The sequence below is a fragment of the Lissotriton helveticus genome, chromosome 1_1, assembly GCF_964261635.1.
Source record: "Lissotriton helveticus chromosome 1_1, aLisHel1.1, whole genome shotgun sequence".
NCBI classification, from domain to species: Eukaryota; Metazoa; Chordata; class Amphibia; order Caudata; family Salamandridae; genus Lissotriton; species Lissotriton helveticus.
This window is the reverse complement of record NC_136057.1, coordinates 374,292,986-374,309,617: the sequence shown is the minus strand read 5'-3', so window position 1 is coordinate 374,309,617 and position 16,632 is coordinate 374,292,986. Positions and strand designations below refer to the sequence as shown.

Genomic DNA, 16,632 nt, shown 5'->3' with positions numbered 1-16,632 from the left:
CGAATACAACACCATTACCAGTAAAAGAGCGGGGGTGTGGATCAACTGTTTCAAGGCCCTAAAACTCTGTGAGGGCAACAAAGCAGGGAAACTCCTTGCCTCCTACATTAAACATAAGCAGAAACTGTCCACCATAACATCCATAAAAGATTCTAGAAACAACACTCACACAAAACAATCCGATATTCTTGACACATTCAAATCATTTTACGAGGACCTCTATAAAAACGACAAACCATTAGATGTGTCAGCTTGCACCGACTACTTGGAATCACTTCACCTCCCCAGACTATCGGAAGCAGATAAGACTCAATTAGGTTCCCCCTTCACATGCGCGGAGATTAAGGTAGCAATCAAGGCATTAAAGAACAATAAGGCCCCCGGACCGGACGGCTTCACGGCTTCATTCTATAAGGCCTTCACGGACCAGCTTAGCCCCCCGCTCCTTACCCTTTTTAACTCCACAGCTTCCAGCGGGAGTATTTCCCCATCGATGAGTGAAGCTACAATCATAGTTATACCCAAAGAAGGGAAAACCCCTCTCCTCACCAAAAACTACCGCCCCATCTCCTTGATAAACCTTGATTGCAAAATGTACGCAAAAATATTAGCGACCAGACTAAATTCCGTCCTTCATAAAATAATTAGCCCCGCACAGGTTGGCTTCCTAAAACACCGGATGTCAAACGACAATACAAGATTACTGTGCCACATTCTGGAGAAAGCAAAGGCCTCTTCCTCCCCAATGGTAGCGATAACCTTGGACGCGGAAAAGGCCTTCGACAAGGTCTTGTGGTCCTTCCTCCGGCAATGCATGCACACCTTCAACCTTGGCGACTCTTTTGCCAAGAGGGTGATGGCCCTATACTCCGCCCCATCTGCCAGGATAGCTATAAACGGTACCCTATCTAACCCTTTCCGTCTTCACCAGGGAACCAGACAAGGCTGTCCACTCTCCCCAGCGCTTTTCCTCCTAGCCCTTGAACCCCTCCTTACAGACATCAAAAATAATGAAGACATAGCTGGTGTTTCCTTCGGGGACACACGAGTAAAATTGGCAGCGTATGCTGATGACATCTTAATTACGACAGAAGACCCTACAAACTCCATTGCTGGGCTTATATCCTCAATTGACAAATACTCCTCCCTATCCGGCTACAAATTAAATAGAGATAAATCTGAAGTCAAACCTCTAAACATCCACACCACTAGAGAAGTTTTAGGCAACTCTGGTCTAACTTGGCAAACTGACGTGATTAAATACTTGGGGATAGAATTTACTGATGACCTCTTAAGTACCCTCAAACACAATGAGACCACGACCCTTGCCAAAATCAAACAACTGCTTGATGGGTGGTCGCCCCGTTTCATTACATGGTGGGGCCGTATAGAAACCATAAAAATGATGATATCCCCCTTAGTTAACTACCTCGTCACAATGCTTCCACTTGTCCTTTCAAGAGAGTTCCACAGTAAACTAGATAAGCTGATTTCTTCATTTCTCTGGCAGGGCAAGAAAGCCAGAATCAGTTTAAAGAAACTACGATTATATAAAAGCCTAGGGGGGGTCAACTTGGCGGACTTCAAGCTATATCAAACTGCCTTTTTGGCAAAACAAGGATCACACTGGCTAACCCCACAGACGGAGTACACCCCGGTGTGGCTTGCTGTGGAAAGGTCCATCTTACATGGCCTCGACCCCTGCGCTCTGCTCACCATTAAACTCCGTCCTGAATTAGGCTCGGGCCCTATCTTTAAAAACACCAAAATGGCTCTTCTCCAAGTCAGCAAACACCTACCACACCAATTCCAGCATTCAAATTGGGAGTGACTCTGGCACAATAACACTTTGACATACAAAGGGAAACCTCTAAACTACTCTCCTTGGATAGAAAAAGGTATACATGTCCCCCACCAACTCTCTGAAAAGTCACTACCACTCTCCTTCAGTGAACTGCAGAACAGATTCCACCTCCATCACATAGAATTCTATAACTTTCTACATATTAAAGTAGCACTAGCGAAAGCGGACCTGAAGGACGTCACCCCCTCCCTCCCAGGATTCCTCATTTCTCTAAACAAACTTGGCCATCAAGTCTCTAGAATATACAAACTAATTCGTCCACAATCATCCTCCCTAACCAAACCGCTCCAGCTCTATTGGGACTCTTTCTCAACCACACCTACCTCAGAGTCAGAGTGGGCCAGTACCTGGGAGTCCACCACCCACCACAAAATAAGTCCTACACTCTCACAAACAAAGTTCTGGCTGCTCCACAAGGCCTTCTGGACACCTAGGAGGCTCTTCCTACATAAAATCAGGGACGATGACACATGCTGGAATTGCAAAGGAGAGGGAGGAGACCTTGAACACTTAATATTCAGATGCCCATGCGTCACCTCCTATTGGGACAGAATCTTTGATCTCATTTCCAAAGCCCTACATATCACCCTCCCAAGGGAATTCTCAACGCTCGTTCTCGGATTCGCCAAAGCCGCCACACTTAATGATAACCATAAAGCCCTACTTGACCTATTGCTGACGGCAGCGGTTAAAATCATACTTAATAATTGGAAGAATACGAACAAGGCTTCTTTCCCCCATTGGCTTAACTGGGTCACCAATTTAAGAGGAGCCGACAATATAGCCCTCGCCTCTACGCCGTGGCGTCCCCCACTCAGAAAACTCTGGTCCTCGCTAGATGACTACTTTGACCTGCACAAGCCACCATGATTATACGATGGCCTTGCGACCATCCCGTACATCCACCCTCCTCATCAACATGCTGTTGTGGTAATGGTATCATGCTATGACTCTGTATGCCTACCGTCATGTAAGTAAATAGATGCAACTCTCGTATGTATTATTTCCTGTATAATTTACTGTATTTAATTTATTGTATAATTTAATTTATTGTAAAATGTTGGTACGACTCATATGTATTCTCCATCTGACAACTCTTTTGATTGTTTTATTTACCCCGTATGTGTATAATTTCAATTCTTTACTCTGTTAATAGCATTTGTACAGCTGTATATCTCTTAAACTCCTAATAAAAACTTTTGAACACAAAAAAAGAAAAATTTTCTGGGAAGGTAAAGTTCAGCTCCCCAGGTGGTAGTGTCGTCCTCAGGGAGCCTTGGGTCGATGCCCAGATGAAGAGCTCTATGTTCATACTTAGGGCCTGAATTTGATCTTGGTGGATCTGGTCCCACTGTCACTTTTCCGTCTGTATCGACCCCCACCTAGTAGGCGGTCTGCCTGCTCAATTCAGATGCTGGCGGGTCTCTGGACGATAGTCCCTCCGTGTGCCCCCTTCTCCACCAGAATATTCTCCTTGCTTCAACGGTGCCACAGGCAAAAGCGGCTGTCTGAGGGAGTACATTCAATATTTCCATTGAGGTAATCTCGACGTGCCTTACTGTGGCAGGTAAACCTCAACATTGGCGGTTTCAAGGGTATATAAGATAGAAATGTACCTTGTTTTCTTTTTCCGTTTCCATCATGTACCCGATCGTCCAAGTCTTACCTTTATTGTTGCTATTTGACCACAATGCAAATCAGCCCCTTTGTCGCTGGAATTGAAGGTAAACATCTTTTTGACTTGTTTTCTACTGAATTGTCTGTTTGCATTTGCTATAGACTCATGTATTTTCATTTACTAAGCCCAAATAAACACACCTGTATGAACACTTAAAAATAAAAAATGTTACTTTGTTTTGCGTAAGTGTCCATTAACATGATGAATGTTTACGCCAAAATTTTCATGTCCCTTTTTTTTTTTTACTAATGTTTGGATTTTACAAATATGTCATTAAAAAAAACTTTAGTATTTTCTGTCATAAATGTAAGTAAGAATATATATTTCACATTTTCATCATTAACATTTTTAATAATCAATGAACTGTAAATGAATAATAATGTTAGGACAAACGATGTAAAATTAAAAGTTTTTTATCTATTAATAAGATACTTCTCTCTTTAACTTTTATTCAAAATTTTTTAAAAGAAGAACAAAAGGGTTTAACACAATAACTTCCTGTAGCTTTGTTGTCCATAAATTGCCTGGTAAACATAGTCTAAAGATTAACCGCCTCAGGAAGGGGCATGTATTTGGTACAGAGCAGACACCTCAAGGATGTTTCTTGGGAGGGGTTGGTTTGCTAGAGGTTAAGGAGAGATAAGAGGTGAATTTGAAAGGAGTAGTAAGAGTAGGAGGGGTGGTAGAGGATTGGCTTTAGGAGTTAGAGGGAGCTGGGGTGGGTGATGTGCTTGTGTTTATATGTTTGACAGCTGCATGTGGGTTTGGTGTCCGTGGTATATGTGCATGTTGTGGCTGGTGTTTGATATTCTGGTAAGTATGTGCATTTGCTTTTTGGTTGCTGTTGTTTTATGTGTATGTGTTCTTTTCTGTGAGTGTGTTGGTTTTGATGAGTATGTTGCAGTGGCTGGTGTGGTTGTGGTGGTTGTGGTTGTATGTCCGGCTGTTGCATGTCTGTCTGGTGTTTGCTGTGTATGTTTTGATGTGTGTTTTTTGGCTGCTGTATGATATTCTGGTAAGTAAGTGCATTTGATTTTGGTTGGTGTTGTTCTGTGTGTAGGTGTGCTTTTGTGTGAGTGTGTTGTGATGAGTATGTTGTTGTGGTGGTTGATGTTGTGGGTGAGGTGGTTGTGGGTGTTGTGCTTGTGGTGCTTGTGGGTGTAGTTTCAGTGTTGTTGTGCGTGTGTTGCTTCTATGTTTGTGTATTTCTGTTTATGTGTGTGTGATTGTGCTACTTGTGTCTTTTTTAGTGGGTGCCTGCAAAGAAGTAAGTGTGCTTGGGACTGAGGTGAAAGTTTGGATTTGGGTTGAAGAAGGGGCCCAAGTTGAGGCCGAAGATTGGGCTGTTTGGAAGGCTGAGATAAGTGAGGAGGCTACTAATTTGACAAGCAATCTCTGCATTACAGACACGAAACTGTGAATGGCATCCAGAAATTCAATTTGTTGAATTTGGCAGTTTAGTCCCTGGATGTCATACACTATCGCAGTCTGGCCTACAAAGATGTTTCATAATCGGTCTATAGCCTACTCACTCAGCGCAGCCAGGGTGGGGGAGGTGCCTCTGGCAAAGGAGACCCAAGCTATTTTTGGCTTTGGGTTTGGCCAACTGAGGGGAGCAAGAGGGAGGGTGGAGATGTGTCTCTGGGTGGTCCACAATGAAGTGGTTGTAAAAGTTCCAGTAGGGTCCGCCACTACTATGAACTGGTAACTTGTGGAGGCCTCCGATGAAGATGACGAGGTGGTGGCCTTTGTTCCAGTCCCCTCACCCTCCATGCCACTGTGTCCATTGGTGTCTGATGTCTCACCACCCGAAACACAGTTGACAGCTACTTCCCCGCCTTCTTGTACTGGAGTGGAGGTTGCATCAGTAGCAGTGACAGATGGTATCCACGTACTCTGGGTCTTGGACCTATAATAAATTACAAAAAACTGTAATTTGAAAATTCTGGATTATACGTCAAATGAGTTTGAAGGAAAAAATTGAAGCAATCAAAAAGGGAAAAGGAAATTGACATAATTATTATACCTTTCAGTAGTGTTATGATAAATTACAAATACAGTTTAAATTACACAAGAGCACTTACAAAACAGCATGTATTAAAATGATGTCCTAAAATTAAGATTAAAATTAGAAAGTACAGATAAAATATATGAAAGATAGATTCAACACAACACTGTAGAGAGGAGAAATGTGAAAGAAACCATTCCAAGGCCTAGCAGAGTAAAATTCTGACAATTACACAACTAAGGCTGTTTGTGGAGATCCGCCCGACATCAGACTCAGCAGTCTGACATCCGCATTACGATGCAGTAGGTCAGACCGCTGCGGCCTGGGGGAAAGACTGATGCTTCTGACAGGATCGGAAATCCCGTCGGGCCATTGGTCGTACAGATAATCCCCAAATGGCGGGGGTGCTTGCTTAGGTACCGCCGTTGGGATTATGATGTCCGTTTCCCACAGCCTTTCCATGTCGGTCTTTCTGACATTGAAAGGCTGTCGGAAAGTGACTTTGGAGACCCCTAGCAGCACCCCTCTCCCCCCTGGCCCTCTGCTATGGGGCATGGGGGGCACCTATGGTGCCCCTCTAAACATCCCTGCACTGTGTGGCAGGCACCATGCAGTGCCTACCACACAGTGCAAGGATGTTTTCAGCATCCATTATTCAATTACAGCTTCCGCTGCTGCCTTTTCCCAGCCGCTGCACAAGGTGCTATTGAAAAATGTATGTTTCTAACTGCATATAGGGCGGTCGCATGCAAATTCAGTGGGTGAAACTGCTGACTTATGGTCGGGCAGTTCCATTAAGCAACGGTCTTTGTCGGTCAAGCGTCCGACTGAAATCGTAATTAGGCCCTTAGTAGGAAAAATAGCATTAGTTATCATAAACACCTTTATGAAATTAATCAAGGGAATTGTAAGTTCACTACTCACCCGTTAGGGTCTCAATGCGCGGGGGTAAGCAGCTCCATTCAGTAAAAGAGCCAGGGCTTAAGCATCTTCCTGAAGATTGTCTGGGAGGGGGCACATCTGATGTACATCAGGAGCTCATTCCAGGTCTTGGCCGCGATGTAGGAGAAGGTTCTTCCACCTGTTCTGGCTCTGCGGATGCGCAGGATTTCGGCGAGGGCGAGGTTGGTGGATCGGAGGTTTCTCTTGGGTACGTGAAGGAGATTCTCTCATTGAGGTATTGGGGTCCGGTATTGTAGGTGTTGGTGAGTAACATGAAAGTGACTCTCTTCTCAATGGGGAACCAGTGGAGGTTCTGTAGGTGTTGAGTGGTGTGTTCGTATCGAGGAATGCCGAGGACGAGTCTGGCTGCGGTGTTCTGTATGGTCTGGAGCTTGCGAAGCAGAAACTTGTTGATTCCGGCGTCGAGGGCTTTTCCATAGTCCAGTCAGCTGGTTATGATTGTGTGGGTGACGGCCTTCCTTGATTTGGGGGGATCCACTTAAAGGCCTTTCGGAGGATTCAGAGTGTGTTGAAGCAGCTGGAGGCGATGGCGTTGCCCTATCGGGTCATGGAGAGGGAGGAGTTGAGTATGATGCTGAGGTTTTGGGATTGGTTCATGGGGGTGGAGGGGCTGCCGAGGGTGGTGGGCCACCAGGTGTTGTACAATGCTGAGCGGGAGGGTCCGAGAACGAGGACTTCTGTCTTCTCTGAGTTGAGCTTTGGGCAGTTTCTGCTCATCCAGGACGCGACGTCCTGCATTCCTTCCTGGAAGTTGAGTCTGGTCATGATTGGGTCCTTGGTGAGGGAGAGGATGAGATGGGTGTCGGCGGCGTAGGATACTATGCTGAGTCCGTGCTGTCTGACGATGGCAGCGAGGGGGACCATATAGCTGTTGAAGAGCATGGGGCTGAGCGATGATCTTTGGGGCACTCCGCAGTTGATTTCCGTGGGTTCGAGAGGAAAGGGGGCAGTCTGATTATTTGGGTTCTGCCGGTGAGGAACGAGCGGATCCAGTCGAAGGCGGTCCCTTGTATGCCGGCATTGTGGAGTCTGGAAGTGAGTGTGAGGTGGGAGACGGTGTCGAATGCTGCAGAGCGATCAGGCAGAATAAGGGCTGCGGTGTTTCCTTGGTCAAGGAGGGTGCGGATGTCATCTGTGGCGCGAGTAGAGTGGTCCCAATGCTGTGGTTGCAGCGGAATCCGGTTTGGGAGGGTCGAGGATAGAGTTTTCTTCAATGAATTTGGTTAGTTGTGCATTAACGGTCTACTGAGTGACTTTGGCCGCGAAGGAGAGGAGGGAGATGGGCCGGTAGTTCTTGAGGTCGGTGGGGTCTGCTGAGGGCTTCTTGAGCAGGGGTCTAACTTCTGCGCGTTTCCAGTCATCTGGAAAGATGCCGGTCTTGAAGGTGGCGTTGATGGTGCGTCGTAGTTCGGGAGCGATAGCGATGATGGCTCTGTGGAAGATGTGTGGGGGCAGGTGTCAATGGGTGCTCCTGAGTGGATGCCTTTCATGGTCAAAGTGGTGTCTTCAGTGGTGACTGAGAACGAGGAGGAGATGGTGGGCTGTAAGGCGTTGCTGGAGGAGGAAGTGGTTTCGGAGTTGGGTGTCTGGTCGTTGAAGTTGTCGTAGAGTCCCTTGATTTTTAGATGGAAGTAGAATCCAAGCTTGTTGCAGAGATCCTGGGAAGGGGTGATGTCCTTGGTTTCGCTGGGGGGCTTGGTGAATTCCTGGAGGACGCTGAAGAATTGCTTGGAGTTGCAGGCGTTGGTGAGGATCTTGTTTTGAATGAAGGTCATCTTGGTGTATCTGATGCATTGGTGGTATGCCGTCATGGTGTTTTTGTAGATGGTGCGATCTTCTGATGTTTTGCTGTTTTCCAGTTCTTCTCGAGACATCTGCATGTGCATCTGGATTCTTGAAGATCGGCGGTGAATCAGGTGGCTTTCCTGGTGGCACTGTTTGTAGGGGTTGCATAGGGGTGCAAGCTTGTCTGCGCAGTTGGAGATCCATCTGTGGAGTCCTTTGGCTGCGAGGTTGGCGTTGGTTGAGGCGGTGGGGGCGTCGTGGTTGAGGGTGGAGTTGAGTTGTTCCTCAGTGACTTTGCTCCAGTATCTTCGTGGGGGTGCGGTGCAGATTTGGGCGGCGTGGGTTTGTCGACATGGAAGTGTACGCAGTGGTGGTCTGTCCATGGGAGTTGCATTCTGGGGCTGGTCTGGATCTGGAAGTGGAATATGTTATTAGGTGAAAAAAACAAGCACCATTGCATCGTGTGAACTTTAATGGAGAGTGAAACTTGTAATTTTAAATTCAACAAAATAGATTTAAACAAACAAACAAGGCAAAAGAAAAAATAAAGAACATGAAGAAAACTAGACTAACTAGAGATATAGGTTTATATGTTTAAAAAGGTGCAAAACACATTAGCAACAGCTATATTAAAAGTAAAAATTACATTTACATTTAGTGACACAGTCAACTTACCAGTCTCCACTCCACAATGGATTCCAGGCATTCCTTCAGGGTGTAGGATCTGCAAGCCCTTCTCCTCCGAAGGATGAAGTTGTAAGGGGGCTAGGAGAACTGCCACCAGTCCTGTGGGCCTCCAGGTGATGTTTGGAGGCCATATTTCCTCATGTGTGCACAGGTTGCTTGCATTTAATAACTATTCTGACCCACATTTTCCTTTTCTCAGCTATAGTTGTATTTTGTACTTGGGCTTCAAACAATTAGGACTCTACCCTAATAATTTCACCCACCATGACTGAGAATTCTCCCTCAGTAAAACAGGGATTTCTCCTCACTGCCTTTATGAAAAATAAACTTATAAGAAAGTAATAACCCAGAAGATAATAAATTAAAAAAGGCAAAATGTACAAGAAACTGAGAAAAGAAAAATCAAACCTGACTTCACAGGAAAAGTGCTCAGGAATCGTGCTCTGCTGCAGTGGAATGGCACAGGATCATGGTCTGAAATGGATTGTGTTTTATAGTGTGGCATGCTGGTGAAACAATTAGGTGTGTGATGCTAGCATCCATCCAAAAGCAACAGGAACAATACAATGTTGAAATCGTTCCGCAACATAATCCCTCCATCAGCAATCTGTTGCTCGGACAATGCCAAAACAACTGTGAATTCTAAATAGGCATAATCCTGCCACCCTGACAGCGACGGAGTAATGTTAATCAGCAGAGGAGGCAGCTGCGTCGACAGAGGTGAGCCGCTTACGCGACGTAAAACACTGTCAATGCGAATGGAGAATCAGTCAGCCCACATCTAAATAAGGAAGGTGGAAATCCATCTGCTCAACTGAGTACTTGTAAAGGCCACCACGGGGTGAAGACCGGACTCAGGACGTGATCTAAATCAGGCCCGAGTCTCTTTTTTGGAAATTGAAAATTTTCCAAAGGGACAAGGCAAAGGGCTGTAGCCTAGGACAGTTCTACAAAGTTTTCTGTGGCTAGACCTTTATTTGCATTTTCAGATTGTAATAGAATGCCCAAGGCTGCTGAAAAATTGGAGAAATTGCAGTTGTTAGGGTGAGAAGAGAGGGGAAAATAAAGAAACACACAGCACGGCCAGAGCATGCAATGCGCCTACCTTTGGGAGTTCAAACAGTCTCTGAGGCTGGGAGTCTGCCAGCGGTGTGCACAAAAGGGAGAAGCCACAAGGTCCATCAACCGATGATGCACCTCAGGCGAATAGGCAATCAGGTTAGTCCCGGTCTCCTCCTGGTTCTCAGAGCAGTTTTTGGCCAAAACATTTCTAAGTCCTCAGTTTTGGGATGTGGTCGTCTGGGTACCTTTAGCAAGCACCACAACCAAGAGTCCAGGACTGTTAGGACACCGCTTGGTAGGTCAGGACTCACTCCAGCTAGGTCCAGGAGCGGGTTCAAGATGGTGGGCACCTTTTGTGTCCCTGTGGTTCTGAACAGGAGGCCTGCAAACTATCTCTTGAAGTCACTCTGGTAACCCTTGGTTCAGGTAAAGATGCAGGGCTCAACAGCAGGGCTGGCCTCTGAGGGTTCAAGGCAAGCTTCGGGCAGCAAAACAGTCCTTCCAGGTACAGGAAACAGTCTTTCTTTCAGAGTGCACAGCAGATCACAGCAGCAGGCAGTCCTCCGAGGGTCTTCCCACAGGTCCAGGAGTTAACTGAAGAGTGGGTCTTCAAGTCCTATTTTTATACTCTGGTGCCCTTCCTCTGGAAGGTGGGAGAAACTTCTAGGAAGGTTCTTTGAAGTGCATGGAATTTCATGTCTCCCCTGCCCTGGCTCCATGCGGGCTGCAGTGACAAAGTGGAGGTGATAGGTCCTTTGTGTGAAGGCAGCGCATTCACTATTCAGTTACATGTGGGGTTGTTCACAGCTCCGCTCGACCCATCCTGCCAACAGATGGCTCATTAAGCATACCTAATCCCTCTATTGTGTGACTGTCTGGGAGGACTTCACAAAGTCTAACTGTCAGTAACATAAAGTCATGTGATACAAGATAGGCTGCAGGCACAAAGGGCTAAGAGCAGGGAAATGACAACTTTCTCAAAAAAAATATAAAATAATGTGGTCCTATGTGGTATTATTAACCCAGAGAGAAGAAGTACAATGACAGATTGGTTTGTGTTATCACATTTTCCCTGATCTCCAATCAAGTGAAGAAAAGTATCCTGAAACACTGGTCTGTATTAAATGCAGGGAGAACTCACCCTAGCACTCCCGAGAATGGCCCATCGGTACATTTCGCAAATGTAAGAGCATTATGGACCACCTAGTCAGAGCAGGCATCATGGACCACCTAGTCAAAGCTAGCATACCACCCAACAGATCAGATTGTACGCTCACTGATTTATGGGGACCCGTGTTGCGTCATTACAAATGTGGAAAGTGCAGTGTCTGTGATTTCAATGTGGAATCCAAAAGAATTTATGTTTGAAAATGTCAGATTTATTTTACAGCAGTTTTCGAATTGCAACACACAGAATGTCATTTATGCAATTACATGCCCAGGCAACCAAGTGCATGTTGGACAAACTACACAGAAGATTTGGGTGCACATTTGCCAGCATAGATGCCAACTGCAGTGCAAAATAGCCAACGCACCTCTGGTTGAACATTTCACAGAATTGGGACATCATGAAAATTACTTGCGTTGGCAGGTCATTACTGTGGTCAATATTATCGGAAATTAACAAGGGCCCCTGAACTTTACTTAATTCAGTTCCTAGGACAGGGAATAACAAATGTGGAAATCAATTCCTAGGCAACTCAGTTGCCTAGGAATGATTTCCACATTCATTACTCTGGTCAAACCGCCCCCAGAAGCGCAGACATTTCAACTATACTGAATAAAGAGGAACTTAAATGGATTTTGTGTTCCAGCAGCCTTCTCACTGGCCTCAACCGAATAAACGACTGGACATGTTTACTTTGACTGATACACATGTCACCTATAATCATTGGACAATTTTTTAGCTCTTAATACATGTGATATGTATGGATACCATCCATAGTGCATGTGCGAACTGGACGTTTACTCAACACAGTATTGTTATTTTAAGAATGTCGCCCTTCTAATCCTCAATTGTATTTTAATTTATTGTTATGTGGTGACCCTCCTTTTCCATTATATTCATTCTCTGTACCATACATTCTCTCTTTATCCCTGTACAATTGCCAATACCCTCCTCATCTTACTCCTTTTTTTATACATTCTTTTTCTGTACCTTACATTCTCAACTTATCCCCTTACAATTGGTGTTTTTGTGGGAAATCTTCATTATTTAGTATTTCATTACATAATTGGGCTCACTAATTTCATTTTACTTGCAATTGAACATAATTAGCAGATGGCATTTGTTGTTATTATTTTTGCTAATACCTGGTTTCATGCTAGACCTCCCATTCCATCATGGCTGCCGTTTTCACTTTCCCTGAGCTAACCTTTCCTGGTCCCTCCCAGGCAAGTTTCTTTTGCACAAGCTGATACATTGACTGGCAGTACCACCCAATGCATCTCTTGATTTGGAAGCAAGCGCTCGCTGTCTCGTGACACCTGGTGCACCCTGCTGGCAGACTCCCGGCCTCAGAGACTGTTTGGACTCCCAAAGGTAGGCGCATTGCATGCTCTGGCCGTGCTGTGTGTTTCTTTACTTTCCCCTCTCTTCTCACCCTAACAACTGCAATTTCTCCAATTTTTCAGCAGCCTTGGGCATTCTTTTACAATCTGAAAAGCAAATAAAGGTCTAGAATTTTTCACTAAGAAAAGTGGCAATGTCAGGCCATAGGCTCGGTCGCTCACGCTAGACTCGGCTCATCTGTTTTTCTGTTGCACCTAGATGACCCAATGTGCATTTATCTGGATGTCTGTAACCAGTGCATGCCTGGTCCTACTCCGCTATCACTCCAGGGTGTACACAGTGGGTACCTATCTAGCTGCTTGTCACTAGTGCACACCATATTCTGCTCCTCTGTCACTCCCTGCCAGGCAGCAGAGTTGGAGGCAGAGCTTACTGCTTAGTGTGGCTCAAGAGTGCAGACCCGGTACTCCAAACCTTCTCCTGCTAGGTTCCTTTCAGAGAAGAGTATAGGCATGGCACTCATAACTGAGTGCTGGTGCTCTCTTGATTGAGGCTAAATAGTTTTCATAAGTAAACGAGATTAGAGTAGAGATAGGTGGTATACAGTGAAATCATTTGATTTTTAATGTAATACTTTGTCATTTGACTTCTCTATTAGTTTGTATTTGGGCCTCTGAACGATGCTAAAGTTTGACACCCACGTGGTTCTTCCCACATGTGCAAGAGGAACAACTCTGAAACAGTGAGCTCAAGTCTTGAACCTTGTCCAAGGACATTCTCCGCACATGTCCCGGGAACCAGCTGAGCATCCTGAAGATTCAATAGACAACTGTGAACTTGTATACTTGTTGTTGATAAAGTTTACAAATATGGATGGGAAATAAAGCTTGGGAGAGCAAATTAATGGGCGGGAACTTAACCACTTGGCTGCTAAGGGGTTTTCCCCTCCTGCGCTACAGATTTATGTTTCCCATTATACATGACGAGTTGACCTTGTCATGAGCACAGATTCATTGTGCCTCATGACGAGTTCACCTTGTCATTAGCATGCACGAGGTTAAAACAATGAACTAAAGAAAATTATTAAAATTTAGCATGGTGTGATGATCATCCCCTCAGTTCGTCCAATCAGAAATAGGAGTTTCATAAAGTAGAAAAATTTAGGGGTCGTACATGCCATTAGGAAAGTATAATTGGGGTAGTTAGTTAGGTTAGTTAGATCAGTCGCAGCCAGAACGTTGAAAGACCGAGATGCTGTCCGAATGCTGATCAAATACCTGAAAAAGCAGACTTAGAATTTCAAAGCAAATTAGAATTAGAAGAAGATTGCTGGAAGAATCAAGGGGGATATAGAATTAGAAGAAGATTGTGGAAGAATCGAGGAGGAAGTTAGTATCAGAGAGGGGTGAGACGCAGGTGTCAAATCCAGAAGAGGTCATCTATCCTGTCCTGAAGTACCTGTCACCTGAACTTTCAAAGGCCCCATTAACTCTTTGCCAGAGGGGTCTGATATTCGCACCATCCTAGGTAAATATAATTCTGGGTATTGTGTCAATGTGATTTCTCTCTCTATCCTCTCTTTCCTGAGGTACTGGTTGTTGTGAAATCTTATTATTAAATTAGATAACCGATCTTACTTCCTCTGAAAGATGGAGTTAACACTGTAATTTGTTTTTCTCATATGATAATATTAGATGAACATTTAAAATATCCCCGAGTCTGTGGTTATTCAATGAGATAATCAGGTAAATGAACCTATGTTATAATCATCATATCCTATTCAACTAAAATAGATCCATTAGTTATAGAAAGGGCTTCGGATCAGTAATAGATTAGAGAATTGATAAGCAAATGAATCTACAATTTTAGCCCTATAAAATTGAACCCCAGCGGTGTTTACCGGCATATATGAGTGAGTGTGAGTATATAGTGATAGATGTTCGTAGGTTGGTAGCCCGCTGGATCAAGGTTAAACAGAGATATTGCTAACCTATATCAATTCACAATTACAGTTATGATTATCACTCTTAACAACAAGTTACTTGACTAGATTCTGCAGACTTCCTTGACCAACAGAAGTCATGGAGCAGAATGGTCAGGTTATGTGCTAATATTTTCTCTTTTACCTCATTCCTCTTTCCCTACTTCTACCGCCAGCCATTACATCCCTGTGTATGTGGACACTGGTGAGGATGGCGAGAAGCAGAAAACGGCAAACAAGGTTAATACAAACTGACACTCTTGGGGAAGATATTTACAATTTACCTTGACTGTCAATAACCTGTGCATGCCAAGTGTGACTACTCTGTCGCTCCTGGATATATCCTTGCAAGCATAGCGAGAAATATTCCTGTCACTGCCTATTAATGATGACAAAGGAGTAGTTTCCGGATGTGGTGGAACAGGAAAATATGGCAGCTTCTAAGACCACCCCAAAGGATGCACAGGTCATGGCTCAGATTTTAAAAGATATGGTTATTAATGAATATGAACCCAGAGTGATCAACTAGATATTGAAATTTGCCTACAGATATGTCACTACTATATTGGAGGATGCTAAGATTTACTCAAGCCATGCTAAAAAATCAAATGTTTATGCTGATGATGTGAGATTTGCAATCCAGTACAGAAGAGACCAGTCTTTCACCTCTCCTCCTCCAAGAGATTTTTTATTAGATATTGCAAGACAAAAAAAACAAATGCCTTTGCAGTTGATCAAGCCATATGCTGGACCTAGATTGCCACCTGACAGATACTGTTTGACTGCACCTAACTATGGACTGAAATCTTTGCAAAAAACAGGAAGAATAACAGTGCCCCGATTAGGTGTCTGTGATGTTACAAGCAGACCGAGCACACCCACTCTTGTTACTCCTGCACAGTCTAAGTCCGTGTCAACAAAAGTTGGGTACCCAGTGCCACTGACCAGTCAAATATTCACTGTTCAGATTCCATCTCCTCAAACATCAATACAAGCAAGTACCACTACCCCATACAGTCTAAAATGTTCTCATTAATCCTTCATTAATCACGTCAAAGAACATCCTCATCACAACAAACATGGCATCCTCACAGAATGCGGCTGAATCAAATCCACTGAAGAGGAAACAGAAAGATGACGAGGACTATGATGCCCTCTAAGCTGCTGGTGGTTGAACTTTTTGTTTTAGGAGAATAGAATTGTCTGTGTGTAGTTTGCGGCCAATTCGTTATAGAGTGTTTTCCACGAACTGTAACTTTCCAACATTTAAGTCAAGTATGTGGGGAACAGGGATGGGTCACATTGAAGTTTGCACTGGTCTTCACATAGAATGCCATCATGTTAAGTCTGTTTGATGGAACCGAGGAATTTATTTTCAGTTTCTTTTTCCATAGAGCAGCTTTGATTGTTCATCCACTTTTGATAATTTTAATTTGAAAATGACTGGCTCTTCATATGGTATTAGTATGTTTAAGTGTAATGTTTTTTAGACAAGTCATGTTTTCTGTTGTCTTTGTGTAGATATATTCCCCCCCCCCCAAAAAAAGTAAAATTGCTTGGATTTTTTTTTTTTTAAATGAACCTTCAGTTTGTGTCACTTGCAAATACTTCAAGTTTAAATTCGGACTGTTTACATTGAGTCACTACTTTATCACTTTATAATAATGATAACTTTATTTCAATTTCTCGTTGTAAATTACTAAAAACGCAGGCGAAAATAACTTAAACCATTTTGCCTTGAAATTAAAAAAATACAGAGATGTTAAAAAAAGATTATATTTTTATTACTTTTTATTTTGAAGGTCCTATATAGCGTGAACAAGATCCTTGCGAATATCAGAGTGCTTTACATTCAATCAGGCTAAGTATACAAACGAATAACTGTAGGCACATCAAGAATACAAAACACATAGTGCAACATAAGGCATTAGGGTACAGGAACAACATAAAACCGCTGAATTAGGTCACGGTCAGCGTGCGTACGTAGTACCTAGAAAGTCTGGGAGGCCCCTTGTCAATGTAGGTGTTAATGGTAAAGGGGTGCTTGGTCCCCGCGATACCTTGGCCTATGATTAGGTGACTTTCGCCATGA

The 16,632-nt window shown here is 44.0% G+C and overlaps 1 pseudogene; it reads left to right on the top strand.

Annotated features, from left to right (window-relative positions):
• Positions 1-14,949: 14,949 nt before the first annotated feature.
• On the top strand, positions 14,950-15,700 carry LOC144769589 (transcription initiation factor TFIID subunit 9-like; annotated as a pseudogene).
• The last annotated feature ends 932 nt before the right edge of the window (positions 15,701-16,632 follow it).